This window comes from Lepisosteus platostomus, chromosome 18 (assembly GCF_059453375.1).
Source record: "Lepisosteus platostomus isolate fLepPlt1 chromosome 18, fLepPlt1.hap1, whole genome shotgun sequence".
NCBI lineage: Eukaryota > Metazoa > Chordata > Actinopteri > Semionotiformes > Lepisosteidae > Lepisosteus > Lepisosteus platostomus.
This window is the reverse complement of record NC_142628.1, coordinates 6,623,222-6,649,533: the sequence shown is the minus strand read 5'-3', so window position 1 is coordinate 6,649,533 and position 26,312 is coordinate 6,623,222. Positions and strand designations below refer to the sequence as shown.

At 36.1% G+C, this 26,312-nt stretch overlaps 1 protein-coding gene across 32 annotated transcripts in view; it reads right to left on the bottom strand.

The window, feature by feature from the left end:
• The window catches only part of sox6 (SRY-box transcription factor 6), a 203,714-nt gene that overhangs the window by 154,039 nt on the left and 23,363 nt on the right, over positions 1-26,312 (bottom strand). For all 32 annotated transcript variants that reach the window (XM_088611247.1, XM_088611249.1, XM_088611254.1 and 29 more), the window contains one exon: positions 15,800-15,870. The gene's annotated coding sequence lies outside the window, so the exon portion shown is untranslated. The remainder of the gene's footprint in view (positions 1-15,799; positions 15,871-26,312) is intronic.

Here is a 26,312-nt window from a genome sequence, read left to right as displayed (position 1 = left end):
CTCTCCTACATCATTAATTATAACTTCTCTTCAAAAGAGCAACAATTTGCATACAACGCTGCCAGCCCCAGCCTGATGATATGTTTGCATTACACAAATGGCTTTTCCTCTTAACCTTAAAGACAGCCTCCTCCCACTGAACGTCTGTGCTGCAACTGAAGGTGGTCCAGCTGCAGAGCATGTGTGGCCAGGGCAGTGTGGCTTCTGGAAGCCCTGACCACAGGAGTCCCTGCACTGTACTGGCATGGCACAGCTTCTGAGGGGTGGTGGGAGGGGGGTGGGCATGCAGGGGGATGTGGGCATGATGTCACTGGTTCTGGAGGTCTGATAAACACAGCTCTTTCAGCTGAAAGTGTGCAATGTGATAAAGCGCAGGTTAAACATGGTGGTTGATGGTTTTGATTACTTGTAAAAAAAACGTTCATAATCATAAACCAGTTCAGGCTATTTTATTTTATTCCAGGTCAATGCTCCAGAAATAAGTGTTATCCTGTATGTAATCTATACATATTGCAATATTTCAATTGATATTAAGTAAAGTATTTAAAAAGTAACAATTGATATTTAAAAAGTAGATGGAATATATTGCTACATTGTTAAAATACTATTTGAACCCTCTTTATAAAAATCTATAAATATCTAATTGCTATGTACTATATATGCAGTATTTGGTATTCATAAAAGGCTGCAAGGATATTTGTATGCCATACTGGATAAGCAAACTGCCCACATTACAATGTCAAAAGTCTGGCATAAAAGGTAAAATAATTTTAAATACTCTTTTGCATTTCCAAGGCATTTCTTCTGAAAAGTATTCAAGGAATTACATCACGAAGAATGAAGGGCTGTGTAATAGTTCTAATAATGATCACGGGTTTGAAGAAACCAATCGAGAAGTCTTTTGGTTGAGATAATAGTACTAATCAGGTACTTTTTTATTTCAATTTGAGCAAGATCCCATTCATTAAGAGTCATTCTTTCTTAATGAACATTGTACAAAGCTTGTGAAAATGAGACAATCAGATTTAATGTGGATTACAGATATTGCATTTCTTATTTTCCAGTTGTTCTGAAGTGTTCAAAGTTGATGGTTATTGCTGCGATACAAAAAAGTCATCGTCACTTGTAGCTTAAAAAAATTCCAAATATAATTGAGAAGCAATTCATGAAGTTATTTTAAAAGTAAAAACATATAACACCCCCAGAAGTTAAAAAATGCCATACTCCTGTATTGCTAGATAATTCTACTAAGACAATGTACTGAAGTTTTGTTCCTAAGTGCAAAGACAAAGCCTTGCAAATGACTTTATAACACAAGGACACTGTGCCTTTCAGGCTGTACAGCACTTAGCAGGGTACCAGGCCTCTAAGGCCCAATGGATTTAACCGAGACTTTTCACACAATCAGGTGTCCGAGAATTGGCCAGGCCACAAATGCCCCGTTCAGATAATAAGACAAGTAGTGCAGTGACAATGTGAGAAAACAACAGCAGACTGCACAGAACCAGCGAAGCGCATCTCCTTGCTTCTAAGATATAAAAAAAACCCTACCTCTGCTTTCTTATTTTGGCTAGGCATTTGTTGAGGCAGCAGTACAGCATGACAAGATATGGAAGCATGTGTCACACAAAATGCACCAGGGTACAAAACTATACATAAAAGACACTGTCTTCAAATTATTATTAAAATGTAAACAAACAGTCTGTGAGTGAAAGTACTTCTGTACACAAAGTGCAGGAGGCATACAAACAATGTAGAAAATTCGAAGAAGAAATATAGGAAACAGAAAATAACACAGCTGAGTCATAATGGACACATGACAATTTTTTTTTTTACTGGAACTCCTGATGGCATTGAATGACAATGGAACAAAGAAAAAGTAAAAATGTCGCTCTGTATTTTACTTAAAATGCTCTGATGTTCTGTGAAGGTTTATTCTGTGATGGTCCAAAAGATGATAAACATTTTTAATACATAAACGATCTTCTTCTAGAGCATGCTTATACAGAAATTGCCAACTTCAGCAGTGTGTATTCAATAAGACAGGGTCTGTTGCAGCGGGTGGTTATATTAAGAGAAAGAAGCATAGTGAGCTAACCATGCTCTGAAAACCATTGTGGTGATGGAGACAACTGAAAGTCTTAAGAATCCAAGTTCGGTGTGGTTTGGAATCAGAATTAAGGAAAAACTGACTAAACCACGTTGTGTTTGCTCTTCTCCTAGATCTAAAAAAAAAAAGCAGAATGGCTTATATTTAGAGTAGGCCACAATTCAAGGGCAATGGATCTGTGAATGAAAAAGTATTTCACTCAGAGGATTGTTCAATGTTAAAAGAGAGCATAGGCCTTCGAAGAATTAGTCATCGCCAGTTCTCTGTCCAACCAACTTTCCAACCATCTGCAACAAATGTGCTCTATTAAAAAAGAACCATATGGACAACAAGCTAGCAATTAACACAGTTTCTGCACGTTCCCCTAATATAGCACAGATTTCAAACTTTTAGTGAAATTGACTGCTGAATTAATTCCATACTACTGCCATTTAGGGCTTGGCAATGTGCAGTGATTCCTGCCCCTCGGTCATTACCTTAGAGTGTTACATAAGATATGTGAAGGGCTGACCTTGGCTCTAATTTGACCCTGTCTTGAGTACTTATCTGTTTGTTAACAAGGCAAGCAATGTATGTAAACATAGTGCATGGTCACCATACTATAAAAAGCTTCCTATGTGACAAATAATTGGTGTATCTTGATGAACTTCAAAACAGTAATGATCTACTGTAAAAATGAGTTCACTCCAAACATAGAAAAAAAGTTATGTTAACTTCATGATGGTGTTTCCTTCTAAGCTTAAAGAACGTAATGTAATAAATTTTACAAAATATATACATTTGAAAAATACCAACTGCCTTTTATTTTAACAAATGAGATTTCTGGTTTCAAAAAAAATCTCCCCAATGCACAGTTAAATCATGCTGCACAGAATTGGAATTCCATCACTTAATGTGCCTCAATCTACAATAAACAAATGTTCTAAAATAATCCAACACAAAATAATGTGAATGTTTCAATTTTAGTCAAATTGAGGAATAAGGCTATTTAAGCTATATGTTTAGTTTTAGTTGAGAGTGCAAGAAATTGTCAGCGCTTTTTCATTCTTATAATGCGTAACTTCAGAACTGAATATCTAAAATATCTTTGAGGATTAAAATGAATCTAAATGTGAGTGAATCCAAAGACTGAAATAAATCGTGGTTGGAGTTCTGAAGAAATTCTGCTGGATTAAGACACAAATCGGTGCTTCCACAGTGATGGAAAATGTTCCTTTCCCAGGCCAAAACAAAACTGATGAAACCTAAAGGGTTTGGAAAATTATAATTCTTCTCCATGAAGTAGCCATGTTTCTGACTCTCTTTTATGAGTAACTCTGAACCTCCACCCAAACACTACATAGTAGTTCTGCCATAATAGAATATTACAGCATGACTTAGAACAGTCTGTTCTGATATCAAAAGACAAACACACCAAAACAATTATGGTATAACAACTTTAACATTTTTATGATTTTAAGATAGATAAGGAGGATTGTTTTTCTATTTATAAGCTAAAAGACATCATGTCTGTATAATCAATTTTAAACAAATTGCATTTTTCTTTTAGGGATCAATGTGAATGTGAAGTAGTAAGAAAACATCCTTAATCGCACTTAAATAATTTGTAAATCACGACTTCACGATGCTTTAAATCTGGATTTAGAACTGGGCTTAGTTGTACCTGCCAATATCTGCATAATGATATAATTGCATTTTGCTTGGCACAAGAAATTAACTGAAAAATCAACCTCAAATGTACAATTCTTATGGACTAAAGGGAATCTGGCCAATGACGGGACCAATTAAACTTTTAATTTAAGTTTTCTGATCGCAGTCCCAGGTCGTACTTTAAGATGGGGTTCGAACACTGGAGACAAAACGGCTTCTTATATCTTGTTCCGAGTTATACATAATCATGTCTATTCTACAGACCTCCAAATAGGGATCACGGATCACATTAACTACCCACCCACTTGGCTGTATATGATATCACTTGTTGGAATGCAATTCAATTTTTTGTGAACATAAACCAAGCTCCTGCTGTAATTGCCTTGTCATTCAGAAAATAAGTCATATAGGAACAACTGCAATGTCTAATTTAAGGCAATTAGTTAATCAATAATCTGGGGAGTTTTATATTCGCTGTGGGCTCTGTGTGCCAGGACATACCTCCTTTACAACACACGATAACATTCTTAAAGAAACAAAAGATTATATTTTTAGTTACCATTTTTACAAAGCATTTAGAACCACTTAGAAACAGATGGTAATTTTGAAATACATTATAATTTGGGTATTGTATTATTTTAAAAAAATCTAAATACCTTAGTCTACCTTTGAAGAGCTATTATTGAAAAAATCTAAGTTTATCGTCTAGAAAAGCAGATGCAGAGACCAGATTTTAAAGTAAACTCCTTACTAAGCAACCTTTCTAATAAGGCTCAACATAAGGGGTCACTTTAAAAGGCCACCAGATCTCTTGCTCACAGATTGTGGAATATAACAAGTCATGGCAACCGCCATAATATCTTAAGAGCCTCAGCTGATCTTACAGAAAAGAAATTTCCGGCCACACTTACATTGTGATTCTTCAGCTCACTATGAGTTCCTCTTAACCACTCTATGTTCATGCCATTCTTTACACTGCAACTCATGCCCGCAATACCATTCCTTTAACATTTCTGCTCATGCTTTTGAAAAGTGATAAACGGGAGACAAAAGGCAAAACCTTTCAAGTAAAGAAGTGGTTTCTGTTCCAGTAACTCGACCAGGAAATGCCCCGCCATGTAGCTTTTGTGTGGAATGCTTTCAGGCCAGTCAGACAGTGACTTTCTATTCTGAGATGACAACAAGAAAGGCCATTCGTACCTAACAGAGTTGTAGGTTCTGTGATGATAATAGGTGAAGCTATTAGGCTCATTCCAATAATAAGTGTGACTGAGGGAAAGATATTTAATGTAGGTACTCAGAATCACATCTCTGATTTCTTACCTCATATACTGTACTCACACTCCTTTCAGAGGAATTTGATCCAGCACTAGAAACAAGACTTTATCGTGGATGCTTATGTGTTTGTCAAAGGCTATCCTAGTCAGGAGCTAGACAAGTGATAATTCTCAGAACTATTGTCCCCATAGTTTTACTGTTGCAAAAATCCTTCATTTAGGGACTGCTGATGACAGACTAATTAAATTAGCATTTAAGACCTTTCAGCTGTACAGGAGGAGGTGTTAAAGGGGTTCAACAAGAGACAAAAAAAAGCCAATACCAGCAGTTCTACATGACAGTTGAACTCATCTTCTCCTGTATTTTTTTTTCTTCTCAACTCCTATTTAATGCATGACAGATAAAAAAAAGACACACAAACTTAGGCAGTAAGTTCTGAGGGGGGTTAGAACACTGCAGGATTGCCACTAAACCCCGGTTTATGTACCCTGGCCCACTACAACCCCCACCCTCAAGTCTAAGCTGCCAAATAAGTAGTGAATTAATTTGTGTAAAGCACTCCAACATTAGGAAGGTGTGTTGAAAGGTGTCTGCTCATGTTTCAAATTAAACGCACTGCTGGTCAGCATTAGCACCTCAGCGCTGAACAGCAGCCACTTGCCTATAACACTTCAGGGGCTGGGAAAAGCGGATTTGCCGTTCACACTGGAATAATTAGAACATGTCAAGAAGAATTAATTTCCTCATTTTTCAAAAGGATACACAGAAATTACCATGTTATTATATGACAGGGTCCCTGGGAGAATTGTATTAAATTTAATTTCTAGCGCAGCCCACACAACAAATTAAAGTCATAAATAAGATGGAAAGAAGCGGGGCGCGGAGCATATGTTTATGGCAATGAGTGAAGCCAAGGGACCAGAAACAACTATCTTCATTTCATTTTATTTAAATCAGCCAGACACTGTGTGTCTGAATGACAGCGCTTGCTAATGGGGCTGAGATTAGAGGCTCCTTGATATTAGCAAATAGATACAGCCACTTAATAGGTAAGTAACGGACCACCTTGATCTACAGCAAACAGCTGAGCTGAAAATGTTTTTAATAGACATTACCACCGAGAAACATACAGGCACCCATCAACCAACAAAAAAAAAGTTTTACTTGGCACTAGGTTGTTTTCAGCCTAGGACTTACTAGGAGTATGACCAAATTTAAAAATACAATACATTCGATTTTCAAAGTCCGCATTAAGTATGCATTCGTGATAGAACCTACTGATCGCGCCAGTTTTTCTTGTCTCTATATACTATGATTAAATTCACCCTGGAGGGCGTCTTGTCTTTCTTTTCATTACTGGCTTCTATGAAAGGTTTTAGCTATCTGTTTGTTAAATAATCAAACAGCAAAGGCAAAAAAGCAATATTGGGTAAGCTGTTCAGTAATAAGTTGTGACTGTGAGTTTGGTGACTGCTGTTTTTTACAGTAGCTGTAGCAAAACCTGAGATGGTTACTTGTTTAAATATGAATCCCATAATGTAATCCAGTAGTGTACCAGTATGGTACAGCTACTGGGCACTTTGGAATACAAGAAAGTCTACAAATGAGATTACACTGTAGCAAAGTGATTCTCCAATGACTCATTTTTATTTAATTACACTTTGGATCTTATTTAAATGTTAATCTTGAACAAACACACTTGAGTGTCATTGTTCCCACTACACATTTTGCCAAAACCCAGCTGAAGCAGTAAAAATAATTACATAAAAATGCTCTGAAGATACACAAGCTAATATTTTGAAAGGAAATCTAGGCAAAAGTATATCCTTCCATTCCAAAGGGTGACAGGCAGTAATTTTACTTAAAATACAAACAAAACTATGGAAAAAAAACATAATAAATAATTTAATATTGCATTACACAATTACTTGGGCAAATTTACCTGGTCTGAATTTGCCTTTGAAAAAGCTTGGGTATATGAACTGATAAACTGAATTTAACTAACACATTCTGGTAGCCACAAAAGATTTTATCACATCTCACTCTTCAAAAGTAACTAACACTCTATGTACAAATGTGCAAGAAACTGGAATAATGTATCTCACAATTATAGTGAAGGTGCAATTAGAATCTAAATCAGAACTAACAATAGTGCTGTTAGACTAACAATGTAGACTAACAATAACGCTGTTCAAAATACTACACTTTTGCTTCAGAACTATTTTTAATATGGTATTTTGAGGATAGGAGAGACCAGTAAAGCACTGACATGAAGGTCAATCGTGATTAAGTAGATTTAATATCTCAGGTTGGTTACCATACTACGTTTCCTGTTTAGCCTCCAACATCAATCCATCCATCCATTTTCTAGCTGTTTCGTCCAATTCAGGCTCAGAGGGGAGCCGGAGCCTACCCTAAGCCACAGGTGCAAGACAGGTTACACACTGGATGGGACACCAGTCCATTGCAGGGCACACACAGACACAGACACGCACACGCAAATTGTCCCAGGAGCCAATTAAACCACCAGTATGCCTTTGGACCGTGGGAGGGAACTGGAGCACCCGAAGATAGGCCACACGAACATGGGGAAAACATACTCCACACTCCATGAAAATAACACACCAGGTCCAGAACTGAACACAGGGCCTCAGCTCTGTGAGGCAGCAATGCTAACCACTGTGCAACTGAGCTGCACCTCCAACATAAATAGGCCAATTAAAAAAGAAAGCTAACACTGTATATGGTTCTCAAAGGAGCTCAAAATGAGATAGAACTGTACTCCAACATAAAGTTTTACTCTTCGGTCTCAGAACATTAAAACACGTCCTTGGATCAGTTACTTACATTTGATTTGTTTTGTTTGGTTTCAGTTTTTAGCTTAAAACACTATAAAGCCCCAAATCATGATGGCAAGTTAGTTTTTCTCTACAAGAAATTGGAAAGAAGATAATGATCTAATCAAATGATTGTGGTTTAAGATTTTCCACAGGCATACAAATGGAATAATTCAGGAACTGGGACCTATGAACAGAAGGAGTACACACCTGTGCTCAGATGCAATGAGGGAACTAAACATTATGCATGTCATGAAACACTCAAAGAGCTTTCGGAAACCAGATTCAGTTGGAATTAGCTGGAGCCTTTTTTTTTCAGCTAATGATATGCAGGAAAGATTTGATATTTAATATCATATGGTGCTGTATTACATTTAAACCTTTTGTGTGTGGGGAAAGAAGCAACGCCTTTGATTTTGCAAACTTCAAAAAACCTGAGACCTTAATCTACCCTTTCTAATTAAAATTAAGTTTCTATTGACACTAGTTAAAAATGCGTTACTTCTATACATTCACTGAGAACAAATTACATCTTAATCCAAGCTGAACTGATTATTAACAACAGAAAAGAGATATTATTAAGCACATATTAAGGATGAATTGCCATCTATAACCAGCTCATCAATTATGCTGAAAGAAAATAATGAATATTAATGCTAGTCTTGTGGCAAGAATTCATAAATGATCTGTAACAGTGAATGTTATTTTTAACTAACTGCATAGGAATCCATGCCTAACAAGAGATTTCCCTGTCATATTTCTCAAGTTGTTTAACTCAAATTAGTTAATAGATCGAGTCGAATGTCACACTGACAACTGATTCTTCAGTCAAAAATATTACAAAACACATTTATGAATAAAATTAATTAATGAAAAGAATAAATACAATGGCTTTAAAATGTGTTAGTGTGTATTTCCAGTTGTGGATTTTGTGGAATTTGGAAAGCAGTCCACAATCAACCAATTCAAAGGATTCCTGTATTTAAGATATTTGATGAAGAAACAATCAGAAAGGACAGAAGAGTACAATTGTATTTATTATGTGTTTTGTATTCTGTATTTACTGTATTATCTGTATTTATGAATGGGTATTTATTAATACTGGAAAAACATGATATACCTCAACCATTCCCATTTCAAAGATCCCAAGTTCAATGGACTTACACAGATTTCTAATATTCAATCATATTAACCAACAACTCTTAACTGAGGAGTAAAGAAGTTACTGTGCCCTCCCCTCTAGGCCTTTGATTAAGCTTGTTAGCTTATTACAATCAGAGGCAGGGTGGAAAGAAAGAGTTTTTAAAACTCTTTGGAAATAGCTGTCATTAGTGTAAAGCACTCCCTTGGGCACAACAAACTTTAAATAATTTGTGAATCAATTAACTGGCGACTCTCAACATAACAGAGATTTCACACTCCTGGGTCAGTGCATTATCAGCCAGATAAGATTCATAGCATTTTGGAAGAAAAGTTCATGGTTGAAATCATTAATTAATTTTACAGGACTTTTAGTTATGCATTACTTTCCACAGCTGGGGAAGTGTGGAGTTTAATTAGAATGTTTCCCTGCCTTTTCCCTGTTGATGCATCTAGGTGAGGCTGAGTTCCTGGGTTTTTCATGCAAGATTTTCAGCCTTCTCTTCCAAGGTAGAAACAGCATTAAACACCCAGCAAGCAACTTAGCCTTACTTCTTTGGAACAACAGAGAAAATCCAGATTTCCTTCATCTCTGGTCACTGTAAGGTGTTATGCAATACAAATAGCTGTAAATTCAAGGGTAGTACTTAAATTACACTGCACACTTGTACCACATTCGGTTTCACTTGAATTTTTCTTATGATGTCTAAACAGAACAAAGCATCATTAATGAGAGCCTCGGTATCATAGACATAGCAAACATAATATGACAACAATTTACACTCACCAGCTTGTGTGACACACCTTTATACTAACCACTACATTTCCTTAAGAGGTAAAGTCATATCTACAATATGCAATAGAGAACAAATATAAGAAAGGGCAGCACTTACAAAAGAACTGAAGATATTTAAGAGGTCATTAGTTTCATTACTTAGATCACGGTCAGGCAACGATTACTTATAGATTGGAAAGTCCAACACTCCCTCCAAAACACTGATTCTGATTCCAATACATTCCTGCCTTTAAGCAACTCATTACGTCTACCTTTAAGGTAGCTTTTATTTTGTAAAGATGTGGCTGGACCTTTTTTCCCCCCAACTTCTTTTTGACTGCTGGCATTGTTCACTGTTTTGGCTTTGGCTTTTGATGATGTGACAAACAGTAGGAAGTACTTAAGAGAATCTTCCACTGTATACAATAGAGGAGGTGCAAACAATTACAATGGCTGGTCAGACAACAAAGGATTTCTTTATACAAGGGGCTGATTTATCTTTAAAAGAAAGTGTGTGTATGACAACATAAAGAGAATGTAATCTAACTGATGTAGTGGGTGGATAACATGTACTGACTTCCTAATCTGAAGCTTCGCTCATAATTCTGTACAACTGTGTAAGCTAACCACATAATACTTGAAAAATGAGAAGGAATGGCTGCAGAAGAAAGAAACAACCCACCTCAAGGCAATTTGAAAAAAAACAACAAGTGAAAGTAAGAAACCTACAACAATGTCAAACAAAGGGAAGGATGAAGCTACAAGCTGTATGGCTGGCTGGCTGGCTGCCACCTCAAAGTGACTTGGCCTGTTTGGGAAGCATCTGTCATGCTTTTAACAGAAACTCACCCAGCAGAGGTGGCTGCTGAGCGACGTAAGGACAGGCAGGGAGTGCGAGAGTTCTGAAACCAAGATCATCTTTTGATGCGTGTTTCAATTTCATGGCCATTTCTGCTTGGAATACTAAAGTTTGTACTGAAGAAGTTTAATTCACACTGTAATTACATCACTGCAGACACAATGCTGCCATGAAGCTCAACAATGGATAAAGCCAGCTAGGGCAAAATAAAAGGACATAGAAAAAGATATTATTTTAGCTCCTGCATAACATCAAACAAAATAATGCACTAAAATTGTAGAATAAAACCTACAGGGTAAAAAAAGCTGAGTTTCTTAAAGGCGGCATATCAATATTTTCTGGAAAATTACAGTATTCATGTTAACATGCTTGTAAAGTTATGATGAACTCTTGTGGGACAACAAAATTCTTATTTTCTAGATTTCAAAAGACTTTCAAAGTACAATATGTTATTAGATGAATGACAAAGGCTGCATTATGCTTATTCAAACTGCTCTCAACATCTTCAGGTGTTTCCAAATGAGTTCACAGAAGAGTGATTAAAAGTGTCTGATAACAAGCCACACATTTCTGAAATTACTTACCGCCTCATTTTATGATTAATTAAACATGCAGATTAAAGTTGCAAAAGAATTTAGATTAATGAGCAAGTTAAGTCTTGCTGATATAAGTGAATTGGGAATTGGAACTTTATAAACATGCAATCTTGAATGAGTAAGACAAGGATACATGTTGAATCCTGGCCACTAGGGCTTTGGACACTGCAATGTTTTTAACATGGTTTGACAGCTTTCAAATAACATTTTACTACGAGCTCGGAAACTTTGCACAATGCTACACAATGTTAAGCTGCACAGTTCACCAAGTAAAGGCAAATATGGCATTCCAACCTTTTCTGGTAACAACCTTTTCTGCAACAGCTGCACAGAATAATTACAAGCTCAATTGTTATTTTAATCAGGGAGAGTTTACTTGTTAAATCTAGTTATGCAACCTGTAAATTTATATGGCATCTCATCCGGCAGAATAATTTTCACATCCTTAAGGGTGCAAACACAATTTGTTAATGCGCGACTTAACAGCAAAAAGATGGGCTGGGTACAGCAAACATATCTGCAAGGAATAAACTGCGATGAAAGAAATTCCCAGCTAGGTACAGTATATATAAGGTAACACAAAAACTGTTTTGTAATTTTTAGCTTTTTTCGAATTTAGACTGATTTTATTTATTTTTTATTTTTGTAGGCTTCAATATGGAACCGAGGCCAACGAGGCCCATTGTTCAAACTGGTTTACTTGCCTAGAAAACACAACTCATTTCTCATCCTCAGAGCTGGTCCCTGTCGGGACCCTTATTCTTTGAGCACTGCAAACCCAGAGAGCGAGCAGTTCGATGTCGTCCTGAAGATGGACATGGCCTTTATAAACAAGGCCCGTCAGACTGGTGCCTGGCCGGCAACAAAGATGACCATGGCACCGAATACTCAGGATTTTCCAGTCAGTTTCACTCCACCCAACCCCAACAGGATTGTCATACGTCAGAAAGCTCCTGACCGCAGCCAGTTTCCTGCCTCCAACCATTTCCCATATTCTTCTGGGATGTATACTTCATTCTGGAATCCAATTGGAGGATGCTAAAGAATTAGCCAACTAGGACCCAAAAACTTCCCTTTCTCAGGGAAAATTCTCAGAGAAGAATCTGAGTTGACACTAAAATCGCTCTGGGTAGAAACTAACTTGTAGCCCACAATAAATATCAGACTCAAACACTGTGTTTTCTGAAAGTACGGCTCCATTAAATTTGAAAGGTAAGTCTTTTGCAGCCCGTACAGTACTGTCCAAAGTGCCAATAGGTTCTCAATCTACAATCACTGGTTAAAAATGTCCCAAGTTGTGACAAGCTGTATGTTTCTTGATGTGGACCAATGTCCTCAGGGAGTGACGTTGAGAGCACAGAACTCATCTCTCTTGTTTTCAAGGCCAGAAGTGAATCTGAGCAGCTTGGTGAATTAACTCCTGCACTGCACACAACCTAAACCATTCTAGTCAGAACATCCAAGGAGCTGAAACTAATCCCCTCAGAATTACTTTAGATTATCTGGTCTTAAAAAAGATAGCAAGATTGAGATTTTATAAAATGACCAGATATTTTAATGTTCTTTTGTCTCATAAAGAGTGTACAAGCTAATTGATTTTGACATTGTTGTTTCTTAAAATCACTGCTTATGTAATCCATCATCTTCAACACAGATTTAAAAGTCAGAATCTATACAATTATATGACTATAATTATGTCAATGTAGTTAATATAATATGACTAAAGATCATATTAATCAAATGGAACACAAAACCTTGCACTATATGTTTGTGATACAGTTGTTTTAGCACTTTCCCAGTATATTTCTCATAACTGTAGCACCTGAGCAGTAGAAATAATATATTGACTTAGTATTTACCTTTAAATCAGTGGTGTACCATTAAAAATGGCTAAAAGAGAAAAATATAAATATTTGTATTTGGTTGTCCTTTTATCTGAATGCCTTGTCTATACTGAAATCTCCTACACAAAATATTTGACAAAAGGCTCAGGTTTCTTCGATGACTCTCAACTTAATGTAACCAATTTACAGATGCATACATGTAGAGTATATAAGAATATTTAAAACTCTTCCACCTTTTTTGTTAAGTCCGATGATTTTTATTAAGAAGAGACACCATTTACCGCATTTACACAAGCTCTATACTGTTGTTGGCTGCGTACCACTTTCTGAATGTTTGCTTTTCTTAGTCAGAATTAGTCCTTTAGCTTTTTTTAAATATAATAATTTGAGTCATGCTCCAAAATCAGAACAAGACACCAGCAACTCATCAATGGTAAAACTGCTGTTAGCACTTCATTCTTTTCTGAAACAAAATCAAATCTGTTCCAATTTCAATGTCAAATTGATTTTAGACATATGAAAAGGTGCAAGACACTAATAAATCTTACTGTATTAACTGTCTATTTATTACATCTCTCTTAAAATGTATTCTCATTAGCAGTCAAAATCTTTGGCAAAACAATTACTCATTGAAGATGTGTTTCAGTTTCTCTATTCTTGTGTGTTTCTGTGGTTTTAAAATTGTGGCAGTTTTTTTTAATAAGAGGCTACGATTTTATTAAAACAATAATGATCCTTGTTCATATCAGCAACAAAACATACCTGAATTGCCAACATCCTTCTTAAATGAGATAACATCATATTTCAGAAGAATGAAAAAAATGAAGAAGCTAGGTCTGTGGAAATGGTCTGTTTCAAATGTTTACAGTACTTGATATCTCAATGTTCCTTATGCTGTACAAAGATTAATTGTCTATTGTTGTGTAACAAAAGGGCTTCAGAATTTCTCCAGACAGAGGGCATTACAATCATTTAAGAGTTTTGTTATTCTTTCCAGTGTGTGCCGTAGAATGAAGCCGAAGTCAATGACTTCCTGGCATGATTCATTCAAGCCTTCTCTCCATGAAGTGTAACAATTTCATAGCATGTAGACTTAGCAACACTAGCAGACATGACAAACAAAATAAAAGGTCCAGCTCTATTACAGACATACGTCTATTGATCTAGTCTCAAGATAGTGTTTGACATTGAATCATTGGAGTAAACTGCACATATGAAGACATCAGTCTGAACTTTGAGATAAGATATGCTTTCATCAGCGTGCTGCTTGATTATGCAGGTCAAATGTATTTTTTTCATCAGATTAATATAATTCTGTCCTGTTTCAAATGAAACCTTTTCCTAGTGACATTTAAAAAAAGATGAATATAAACTAAACTTTCTTGACTTTATTTGCCCAACTTTACCTAACGCAGTCATTTTCCAGATATGATCTTTATTACTACCAGAAAAAATTCCATTAAAGGCTTATTGTAGCCATATACTAACAGACTGAAAGTTTCCTGAAGCGTTGCCTGTGTTTCTTTAAAAGACCTCTTTCTTCATTGCTCTGAATACTCTTATTCAGGTGGCACACGGCCATAAACACCCCATAACACAACTTCACATTAGCATAAAGAATGTAATCAAAAGGTTTCTCTATATGAAGACTGAGATGTATGTGGTGAGTCATAAAACCAGGTATATCCACCAGGAAAAGAAAGAACAAAGCCTTATTTTGGTCACTGATTTCTGAAGAAAAGTCACCACCCAATATTATTATACTGCAGATCTAAAAAGCATGTATTAATCCAAACTTTAATGAAGCTACAGTTAACAAATTGTCTGCATAACTGATTAGGTTTCGCATTAAGAAAAGATGACTATAAAATGGCTTCACATATTGGACTTTTTGGAATTCTTTTGTACAGTGACATTTTTATGTCCTCCAAAACCTTCCATCAAACATATTTTTAGCGACACTAGATTCCTAATTATAATCATTTTCTACTGGTATTCAAAGTTCTAAGCATGCAAAAATAACCACATTACAAAACCATGAAAAACATTTAATATGATTTGTGACATGCATGTGTTGAAGCAGCACAAACTGGGTAAACTGTGAAAACACACACTAGTAGTTTGTAACAATGCATGATGGGTGCAACAGGTTCACAACGAAGACCTCTAAAAATAGTTCAGGACATGTTTTCAAAAAGCAATCCTATACACAAGTCTGCAGCCTTCACGCACTACAAAAATGATACTAAAAGCAAGCGTTACATTGATAACAGCAAATGACTGCAGTTTAGTAGCAAATGACTCTTTTGGGGATTTAAAATTCTTTAAAAAAATGTAAAGCACATTCTGTTTTGGTGCAAGGGTTTGCAAAAAATAATATTTTTGTAAAGGATACTGTTCTGCACTGCACATGTTTTATACATTGTTCAACAGAAATCTTCAAAATAGTTAATGACTATGACTCAGCTCCAAGGAGATCAATCCAAACCAATCGGAGCAGAGGAAATTTCCATCCCATTACAACAATGCTATGACAGAATGGCGTAGTACTGTTGGCACAGTAATTAGCACTAGAGTATACCGAGTGTGTGATGGGGCTGCAGGACTTGCATGGAAAAGCTGAAAGAAATCATGCCAGCCATTACAGAAGACATGAAATAAACACTCAAGAAAATAAAAAATTGTATGCAAAAACAGTATATGTACTTACTGATACAGAAAGAAATTAGCCCCAGCACCCAGTGATCACTGGTAAGTTGATTTTGAATTCATGAAAATGACCTGTGAAAAAAGCAATACAGAAAAGCATTATTGTTTTATCACAATTTACAGGAAAAAAATTGCACTCTGTGTCAAGAATACATGATCATTCATATAGCTATCTCCAATTTTTCATGCAGTCTTATGACACAGAAAGTATAAATGTCTTCCTTTTGTGAATGCAGCAAATTACCCATGGTAAAATTATGACAAGTATTTTGTTTGCCTGTATAAAAAAAAACAAAAGGACTGTAAAATATATATCTGAAGCACTGTTGTTTTTATGACTCCATTAAAATACATCCTAAGCACAATTACCACTGATTCACTTTTTCAAATGACCTATCTACTTAAACATAGTAGTTCTTAACAATCACTGTGGGATCCACATTATTTAATTTGACAGCATTTCTGTACTACAAAATATACAGCAGTACATTGAATGTAATTAACATTTGTTTCCATCGTGTCATTCCTTCTAAAAGAACTTTGCTTTCAGAGATGACCTGTTGCTAAGTGCTAAACTGTATTTCTTTAGATACAGGGATAAGAAAGAGTAGTTACCTTGTAGAAACCTGCATTTTTTTAATTTATCATTTTGTTTCTGACTAATTTGAATGTTTATAAGTTAGACTTCCCATGCCAAAGAAAGCAGGAGTTATCTCTGTCCAAACAGCTAATGGAACTAACGCACAAGGACCACAGGTTATGTTACAATTCTGCTTAGTGTAACCCATTCTCTAACAGTTCTAGTAGGTACAATCACTGAACACTAATAATCTAAAGTAAACTTTATAGGGGACTTTTCTGTCAAGTGTTTAAAAAATAATATGTAAAAAAGACATCTCAATAATTAGCTATCAGCAACTTTCGGACAAGATAGTTTACTATAATGATTCATACTTAAACTAAGGTTAATAATTTATTGATTCAAGATATATCTTCGAATTTGGAGATTAAGTTGAAATGTAGTATTGTTTGCAGTTCAGTAAGACTACAGTACATAGTTGGATCCTTTGGGAATGGATCCTAGAATTTACTTTCAACATTTCAAATTTACTAGTCTGTAACCTTACTAACCTCTCATGTGGCTTTATTTCAATGCGTGGCTCAGATATAAAGCATTTTGCTTTACTTACTACACAGCACTAATGATTTACTTCAAAATATAGACTGATCGCAAGTTAAGGTTTTTATGTACTTCTTTGTCTAGGATCTACTCCAACAATTACAATATTTTTGAAACATGCAAGTATAAGATTTATGGTAAATATACCATACTAAATTATTATTAAATATTTTAATAACAAAGCTCGACAAAAAAAAATAAACAGAGAGCCATGTCACTACTAATCAAACTCATTTATCAGTGAGAGCTGAGAAACACTATCTACCCCGGCAATACACTGGTAGTGCACAAAGCTCACTGATGTTCATTTCCCACATTATTATATATTTTAAAAACAAGCTGGGATCTCATTAACAGCTGATTTATGCCATTAGTCTGCTTCAGCACCACCAATTAAACAAGGACAGAGGTTTGTAAGGTCATAGCTAATTAATCTGAGCGTAAACACTTTCAAGACCCACTACCTGAGGCAGATCCTTAGCAGCCCGTAATGATGCCACTAAGTGCAAAGGAGTACGAAGATAAGCCTGATGTGACGACACCCCGATTGCAAAGTTCAAATGACATTTGAGTATGAAGGAAAAATAAGCCTGCAAGGCGTAAAAGTAAAATTTACATGTGGCAATCTTGATGCCGTAGGTTACAATGCAAGCAAGAAGACAAGAATAAGCAGAGCCAGTGACCCTGAACAAATTAAGGCCTGTTGCCCTTCTGATAACAACTCTGAGTTCACCAGCCTGCTGCAGGCAGCCACAGACTACCAGTCAACAGCTAGCCACCACCAGGCAAATCACATCTGACACAGCACTGTGCACATGCAAGCGGCCAACTCTGACAACTTCAGAGAAAACAAACACAGAGGTATCCATCTGTTTTAGCATCTGTGTTAATAAGCGCTTCTTTATTTTAAATAAATAGAAGTAAACAAATATTTTGAAAAAAAAACAATCCAGATACCATACCGGTACACTAACAAATATTTTTGTCTATTAATACCACCGTTTCTAATAACTCTGATATTTCAAGTAGCCCTTGTTTTCAACGAGGGACTAAATTGCTTCTTGCAGTACATCATGTACAGTATGCACACTCAAACCCTTAGTAACTGAGTTACTTTCAGCATCAGAATCACTTTATTTTTCCAAGCCCGTTACATGTACAAGAAACTGATGCAAAAATAATCAAATAGTACATGTACACTTCACACAAGCAAAGGTTCACAGTTATATACACACTACATCCCACATTCATGGTTAAGAAGGGTGACAGCCATGGGGAAGATCATTATCATTATTCAGATAAGTTTAAACCATTTGGATCAGTTTCATTAAATTAATTCTAAGCTCACTGTTTTTAGTTTCCCAAAAGTTTTATTACCACAATTAGCAAAGAGGTTCTATGAGATGTTAAATTTCTAGGATCTGTGCAAATTCTTTAAAAGTAAGGCACACAATCCAGAGATACACAGTTAGCTGTACTAACCTTATGCACAAGGGCTGTGTATGTCTCAGTAGCAACACACAAGGGACAATTGATCTCCCCTAAGCTGTTTATTTTTTTAGTTTTAGTTTCAGGTTTGCACAGCGGAGAATAATCGAGACATGCTCCTTAAAAGAGCTTCTGTACCTTTGCTCTGCATGAGGGGCTTAGCGATATTGAGGGTAACTCTACAGAAGGAGACACTTTATCATTCCTGCCAATGCCAATTTGGATCTCCTAGAGGAGGGTTTGGTTTCGTGGGGTGACAGGGCTTTAGTGCACTTTCCTTGCATGTGAGAAAGGCAATGGTACACCCACCCCTCACTACAAGCAAACAAACAAACTGAGCATTGAAGGTCAAACGTGAACAAATAGCTTATATAAAACCCAGACAGCTTGGGCAAGCATAGTAGACTGGACTACTTGACTTCAAAGTCCCCAGAGCCCCGTTCCTGGACACCTGTGGCATTTATATCAAAGTCTGGCATTTTCTCTGTCCATCACAAGTACCAAGAGACCATAGCACCTCCCACGCACACACTCAGTCACCTCACCTTCTCAAGGCTCAATTCAGTCACCGGACCAAACAAGGAAAATACACCAGCATAGGAGCCAGACTAAACAAGAGTTTCACACCGGAGTGTAAAAAGGCCATATTTAGTGAAAGGAAATCATGTTTTGTTTTTTAAATACAAACCTTGGTATGCTTGTTTTGGATCATTATTATATGAAAACTTAAATTCTAAATATTTCAAACAACCAAAATGAACATCAAATATTAATGTATTAATGGAAAATACATATTTAGCAGTGGTTGTGGTACAAATCCTTTACTAGAGCAAACCCTTAATGACTGCAGCTCAAAATTAAAATAAGCCTCAATGTTTCTAAAATGCATTCATATAAAGAGAAGAATATAGTTACTAGCATGTATAATCTAGTTTTGTTTATGATGTTATCATGTGATGGTGTCTTTGCATTTTGAGCAAACAATCATAAACACAATGTAATTTCAGCATGAATTTTAGGTAAATGCACTGCTGAAAAGCCTATTCCACACAGGTTTGAATTAGAAAATCTAAACTTCTATCAATAACAATTTAAAAATACAAATTTGGAGTACAATATATCAATGACAAAGGGATTTGTCAAGCTTATAAATGACTTTTCACATATATCAGAGATTGGTACTCAGTTTTGAAAAACAAACCAGAGGACAAGTGGAAATTACACTAAAGTGCATTCAAAACTGAGAAGAGGAGGTACTTCTTTCTGTAATGGTTTGTGGGAGTATGGTACAACCTACTTAACTGTGTTGTTGAAGCTGGTGTCTCTCACGAAACATCTGGATGAGATTCTTGAGTCAATATGATGCTGACTACTAAACTGGCTAGTTAGGCCAAATGTCAATGTTATGTTTTTATTTCAGCTGTCGCCAAACATTCAAAGAGCAGAAAAAGGTAGAAAATGTCAAAGGATGGATTTTTCTCAAACTAGGTCTTTTCATGATAGATAAATCTGGCCCAACACAGAGAGAAATCTGCATCAGTGGATGAGAAATAACACAGGAACCCCACACAATTTAGTCAAAAGGGCAGTGCATTAATAGGTTGCACTAAGTATTCAAAACGCCTCTACTACATCATGCAACTATGAAAAAAGTATGTGTCAGAGCAATGTCTGTATTCAGTAGATGGTATTGTCAGATCCAATATTCAGCATGACAAAATCAACTTCTACATTGCCCAAGGCAAGCAAAAAAAGCATGGATTCAAGCTCTAAGTGGACTGAATTATTAACTACTTAGATACAGCTATTACAAAAGTAATAAAACCCATTCTGAAGTAAATAAGAATTTACAGTCACCTGGCTCCAGGGGGAAAAAGTCTATATCGCTCTTGCACATATATATTCATATCTTCAAGGCGACTTAGAAAAGAAAGGCTCATGATGCTGCTATGATACCCTAATTAATAGGGACTTATAAATTTCCCGTGAAGCAGCAGAGAGGCACGCAAGGAGCTATAACATTACAAAGACCAGCTTTATTTCTGAAAAAATCTACCATATCATCGAATTATTTCATTCTGGAACATCTCCAATCATTGTGAGCCACAGCTGTTTTCGCATCCCACTGACTGCCACACAGCCATCAGACAAAATGGTTAACAATATGCATGCAGGTTAAAGATGAAGCTATAATATACCCCCTGACAACTGTGAAATTGTACCTGTTTGTTTCAAATTCACAGTCACTCCGGTTTTGGCAACCATAGAAAAGCATCATTCATTTTTTGGTCAAGTGGGATTAAACATAATGACAATAAAAGGTTTCATCATTTCTTTATTCATGGACAGTACATTTCGTCCTTCCTCTTTTCTAATCAATAAAGATTTTTGTTTTGCACACCATCTTCTAGAAATCGAAACTAGCAGGTCTATGAATTTTTTAACATCACTTTTTCAACATCAAGGTGACGGCTGTGTCTGAAACACACCAATAAACAGTTCGATCTCCCTTAAATTAAGGTTAAAAGAAGAAAGAATAAAAAAAAAACGTCAGCCACTTCATGGACATAAAGCCAGTTAAATAGCCCATCAACATTCATGATCCAAATGTGAATATAAAGTTGCAAACTATTTAAAGTCAGTTTTATTAATATGCTAAAACTATGCTAGTCTGTTTTTTTTTTTATCAAAGACTGGTATTCTGTTCCATAGGATAAGTATGATTCTGTCATAAGTTTTTTTCCTGATTTGGTCTTCACAACTCAAATGTTCTGCTACAGAACGTATTTATTTTAAAGGTATCTTAAACTACTTTAAGGTTTGCAGCATTTCTCTTTCTTATCACCAGTACCACTCAGGACATTTTTGCTTCTCAAATCCCGTTTACCATATCCTGGTTTTAGAATCTGTGAAATGACTGTTGGGTAAGCGTAGCCACAATGTTGGTCTGTGTTACGACTGGACTCAAAAGGGTTTTGTGCTTTTCACCCTGGGAATGCACAAATGGAAGTTTTTAACACCTTACAAAATCTTTGGCTTTGTGTAACGACACTGGAAAGTCTGTTGCTCCCAGAGGACAGACACATGCTGAAAGCAGTAGGACAAAGAGGAAGTATCAATGGATCAGTGTGTACACAAATAAAAACACATCAAAAGTTTCATTTAAGAAACACAAGAGAGAGATTAAAAACAAATCCCAATAAATATTCTAATGAGTTCATATTTAGTAAAAAACTATGAAGACACCTCGTAAAACTGCATATAAGAGAGATACATGTTTTTTGATCATCTAAGATTGTTTAAGGTCACATACAGGGAGGTGTTCTTAAGTAGGAAAAGTGGATATAAAGGGGAACTATAATCCATTCAGCCATAAGAAGTGTGTTTTATGGCCATAAGAACACATAATTGTTATGCTTCATATTCAGAAATTTCTGGAGGCATAACCGTTAATGGAATATTAATTGTATTAATGTACAGATTCATGCCCATCTTCAGCTGCTTAAAATAAAATGTGTCTTACATTTCTTTTTAAGGAACTGTAGGACTTTTTCCAAAACATCCTGAAACAAATTATTTTTCTAATCATTTTAACCTTCTGTACAACACAAAAATCATTTTTTTATCTTTCCCATTTATCTTAGCCTTATTATTAGTACTTAAATGGTAAGGAACATACATATAACTTACATTTAAATGGAAAATATCTGAGGAAAACAAAGGATTATCTATTTCTGTCAGTAGCAGCAGTATCAACCCGCAATTGTCGCCTGACTTTAAGCTACATCATGACACAAGGTCTGGTTACAGAGCTTCTGTATTCAAATGACTGAGCTATTTTAAGCAGAACTCTATGTGGATATTTTCCTACAATTCAGAGCTGCAAGTCAATCATATGGTAAATTAAACTAGAATAGAATCAATTGATCCATAAATGATCAGGTTACAGCGAGCCACATCAGTCTCTGCAAATTATTTGTCTTGTTCTTGTTCAAGCATTAGAAGCACATTCTATATTCCAGTTGTTATTTCACCGACAAATTATATTTGCAATTGGATTGCAATTTTAGCAGTTTACCTTCTCAGTAAAAGTTCAGATAACATTTAAATGAAAGAATTGGAAGTGACAGGTCAACAGCATTAAGAGAAATGACTCCAGTACTACCACAACAGCTCTAGGGGGTTTATATAAACCATCTTGTGGAGCTGCTTTTGCTGTTATTTCACAAAGCTAGCATATTTTTAATACTGTATCATCTTCTTGCAAAATGAAAGAAAAAATCATAGAATGGAAGCAAGAAAAAATGAAAGAATTAAAGAAACAGTACTTGGGCAGCTGGGAGTGGTGGTGTTAGCATGCTTTCTGTAAATTCATACAGTCTGGTTACAATTCAAGCTCCTGCTCACATCCTGGATGCTACTTTCTGCTTCCTGGGAAGAAAACATGGTGTTCTTCTTGTCTGTCTGATGAACTTAAACAATGCAACAACGTCTTTTGAATGTTATCAAAATGATAAAAAAAAACACTCTTTCGAGAAATATGATCCAGGACAGACTCAAAAGAAACAACAAAGCCAGTTGTTTGTAAAGCATGTAAGAAATGTAAGAGTTTAGAGGTGGGAGATGTGTCAGTGTGTGTACTGCAAAAGAAGTCGAGGGCAATCCCACCCTGAAAAGTAGATAGAAGAAAAAAACTGTTTGGGCTGTGGAAGTAGCAGCTTTTTAGTGCAGAATTCAACTCTACTCGTTTCTATGTACTGTAAGAAACAAATTACACAACAGGCATGACAAGTAGTTAAAATAGCAAAGCAGAATGTCAGGGAGGTCAGAAGAGCTTCTAACTGATCTTTCTACTAATGTCTAAAAAATGAATAATAATTTTTAAGCAGTATATTAAATAACAATGCAGTACAAACATGACAATAATGGAGCTGTTGTAGCCTTCATTCAAGAAATTTAAATGGTTCTGTTTTTGTTATTTTAAGAAATAAAGTTTCTCTTCTAAAGTATTTTTTAATTTAACTATACAATTGAATACCACAATTTAAATACCACTTTTCTAATACTTCTAAGTTAATAATATTAGAGAAAGTGAATGAATTCTAAGGTAGAACATCTATTTTTTAGTTGTTTCCGTTAGCCTCTGTAGGTGCTGTGAGTTATTCTGCATATGGTGTAGCTTTTTTCTCTTTTCTCCATATAGAAAACAAAAGGGGCGTTTGAGTCACTGACTGCTCACATACTTGTGTTTAAACGTATTTCCTGAATGTCCATTTATCTCTCCAATCAGGCAATAAATAAGTATGACAGAGTAAGAACTGCCAGCATATTTCAGTGTTTAATTCAATTAGTAAAAACAGGAGATGCAAGGTTCTTCAAAACAGAAATAAAACTCCAGTTGTACACTGAATATCAGAAAACGGACCTTCTAAAAATAATATCTAGCAGTACAGAAAAGGAGCACAACAGCATAAGCCATTATTGCCTAAAAGGAGGTCATAAAAAAGCTGAGAAAAGTCATAAAATAGGATTGGTGTAGCTGTGTCACATGATAATGAAAAGAGGAAAATGGTAGAAAGGCAAAGCAGACATGCAAGGAAGATGACCAGCTTCATGCTGTGAGACATTCTTATCCAAAACAGTCTAGAATCTCTGCAAATGCTAGATATGAAAAAGAGAGTTATGAAAGATGATCATGTTTAGCTTGGTTTTAGCAAGAAAATCAGACATTAAAAAATAAATTAAATTCTCTCTTGCAATCATAAATCCAAGCCAAAGGAAAAGTTTTTTTTTGTAGTATTTTCCTTTGTGTCAGATGTTTCCATCACATACCCATCACCTCACATACTTCACAAGAGTTTGAAATGAATAATATTAAAATATTCCACTAGGCAAGACCTTGATTTAAGGATTCAGTGGTGACGCCTTTCTCCTGTTTGATTTACTTTCCATTACTCACTCCTGACCATTACGTACTAAAACCTTTGTGATTTATTGTTTTGAAAACTAGAAAACGGTTAGGCCTTGTATGTGAACACTGTGAGAGCAAGGCTGTCCATGACTGGCTAAAGTCCAGTAAATGCTAGGTTAAGTATCAAATAATGCTCCACACAGTTCACAGAACAAGATCCAACCTTGCTTTTATGATGTAATTCTCTTCACATAGTGGCTTTTTGGAAAACGGTCTAAGTTTTCCAATTTGACACATCCAGAAATAATAATTTATATCACATGTTCTTCTAAAATACCCATCATTAAGGACAGGTTTTACTTTAGTTTGGTTCAAGAAGGTAGAAACCCCCAAATAAAAAACAAAACAAAACAAAACTACTATTATTTTCAAATTACACCTAGAAAGTGGTACAAATTCAACAGGGGAACACAAATTTTGAGGAGGTTCCTTTTTCCGACTTGCTGGTAAAAGCTACAAATGCTTCATGTGATGTTTTTCATGTGGGAACTAACAGTACACTAGGTGTTATTGGGCATATAGAATTCAAATATATAGGTTACAATCAGGAAAGTTACAAAAAGGAATGATCAGCAATCATGTAGAACAGTTTTGCAGTTATTGTTGTTTTTGTCAGCGTTATTAGTTACAAAAAAGTTGTGAAACTCTTCTTGATAGGCAAATTCTTAATTTAAGACAGGCAAGGGCCTCTGACAAATTTCTTGCCAAAAATAATTTTAGATTCTCATTACCCGGAGAGCTGACAGAGTTTCTCTCCAGATGATAACATGAGGTTAGTATTATCAGTTGGGAGAGCACAACAGGTGGGTCACATGAAAGGTCTCTAATTTTATTCAGAGGGCCAAACACATGGTTTCCATTATTCTTCATATAAACAGAAGAACCTCCCACAAAAAAACGTATCCAGAGGCTTCAACAACTACTACCATTTTATATGAACAATGTGTGAAAGCAAAATGTGATTTTTAAAAACCAAGCTGTAAATCTGGTTAAAAAAATCATTTTAGAATAACAAAACGTGTTTAGGCTGTGTTTGACACCAATATATCCAATATATTATATATGAATCTTTAACTTAGATTATGAGTGAGGACGCTTCCTCCCACTTCCTAAGTGTGAGCCAATATTGCTGAGACAAGAAAACATTTGTATATTTCATGTAAATCACTCAACCCGATTCACACAAGTACACTACATTGTCACGATAGTCATCCGGCCCTTTTCTATTTTAGTTTCATTTTCACATTCACCTGCCCCTTGTTCCCTGTATTATTTAAACCCTGTGCCCCCGAAAGCTGAGGAGTTTGCATTGGAAGACGGGAGCCTGGAAGCCCGCCTAGTCGCCCCACATCCACGGCTTGAGGGCAAAGGCTTCCGAACGGCGTCCTGACCAGCTGAGTCCCTGGCTCGGAGCACCTGGCCTCGTCACTCTGATTTTAACTTCTGTGTTCTGGTTTCAAGTTCCCCCCTGTTCCTTGTCTTTGTCTCTGATGGACCTCCTGGCTATTGGATTTTGGACTGTGCCCTGATTTCCCCTTTGGACTGTTTCGGACACGTATGCCTTCGCCACGCCCCCTGAGCACCGGATCACAGCCGTCACGCCCCCCTGTCTGTCGTCTCTTCTTGATCCTGCCATCTTTCCCCAAGTGTCCTACTCCAGTCACTGCCGGATTATACCGTCTGCACAGGGTCCTAAACTACGCACTTCACGGGAGTCAGGACCATCTCCCGTTACATGGCATTCTCTGTTGGGAAAGCTCTTAATAAAGTCTAGACCTAACAGCTAAGACATGTAAATAATTGACTTGAAAAACTTTCTAAAGCACAACATAACCAAATGGCAGTGTCTTCCAATAAATTGTCTTTAGACCAAAA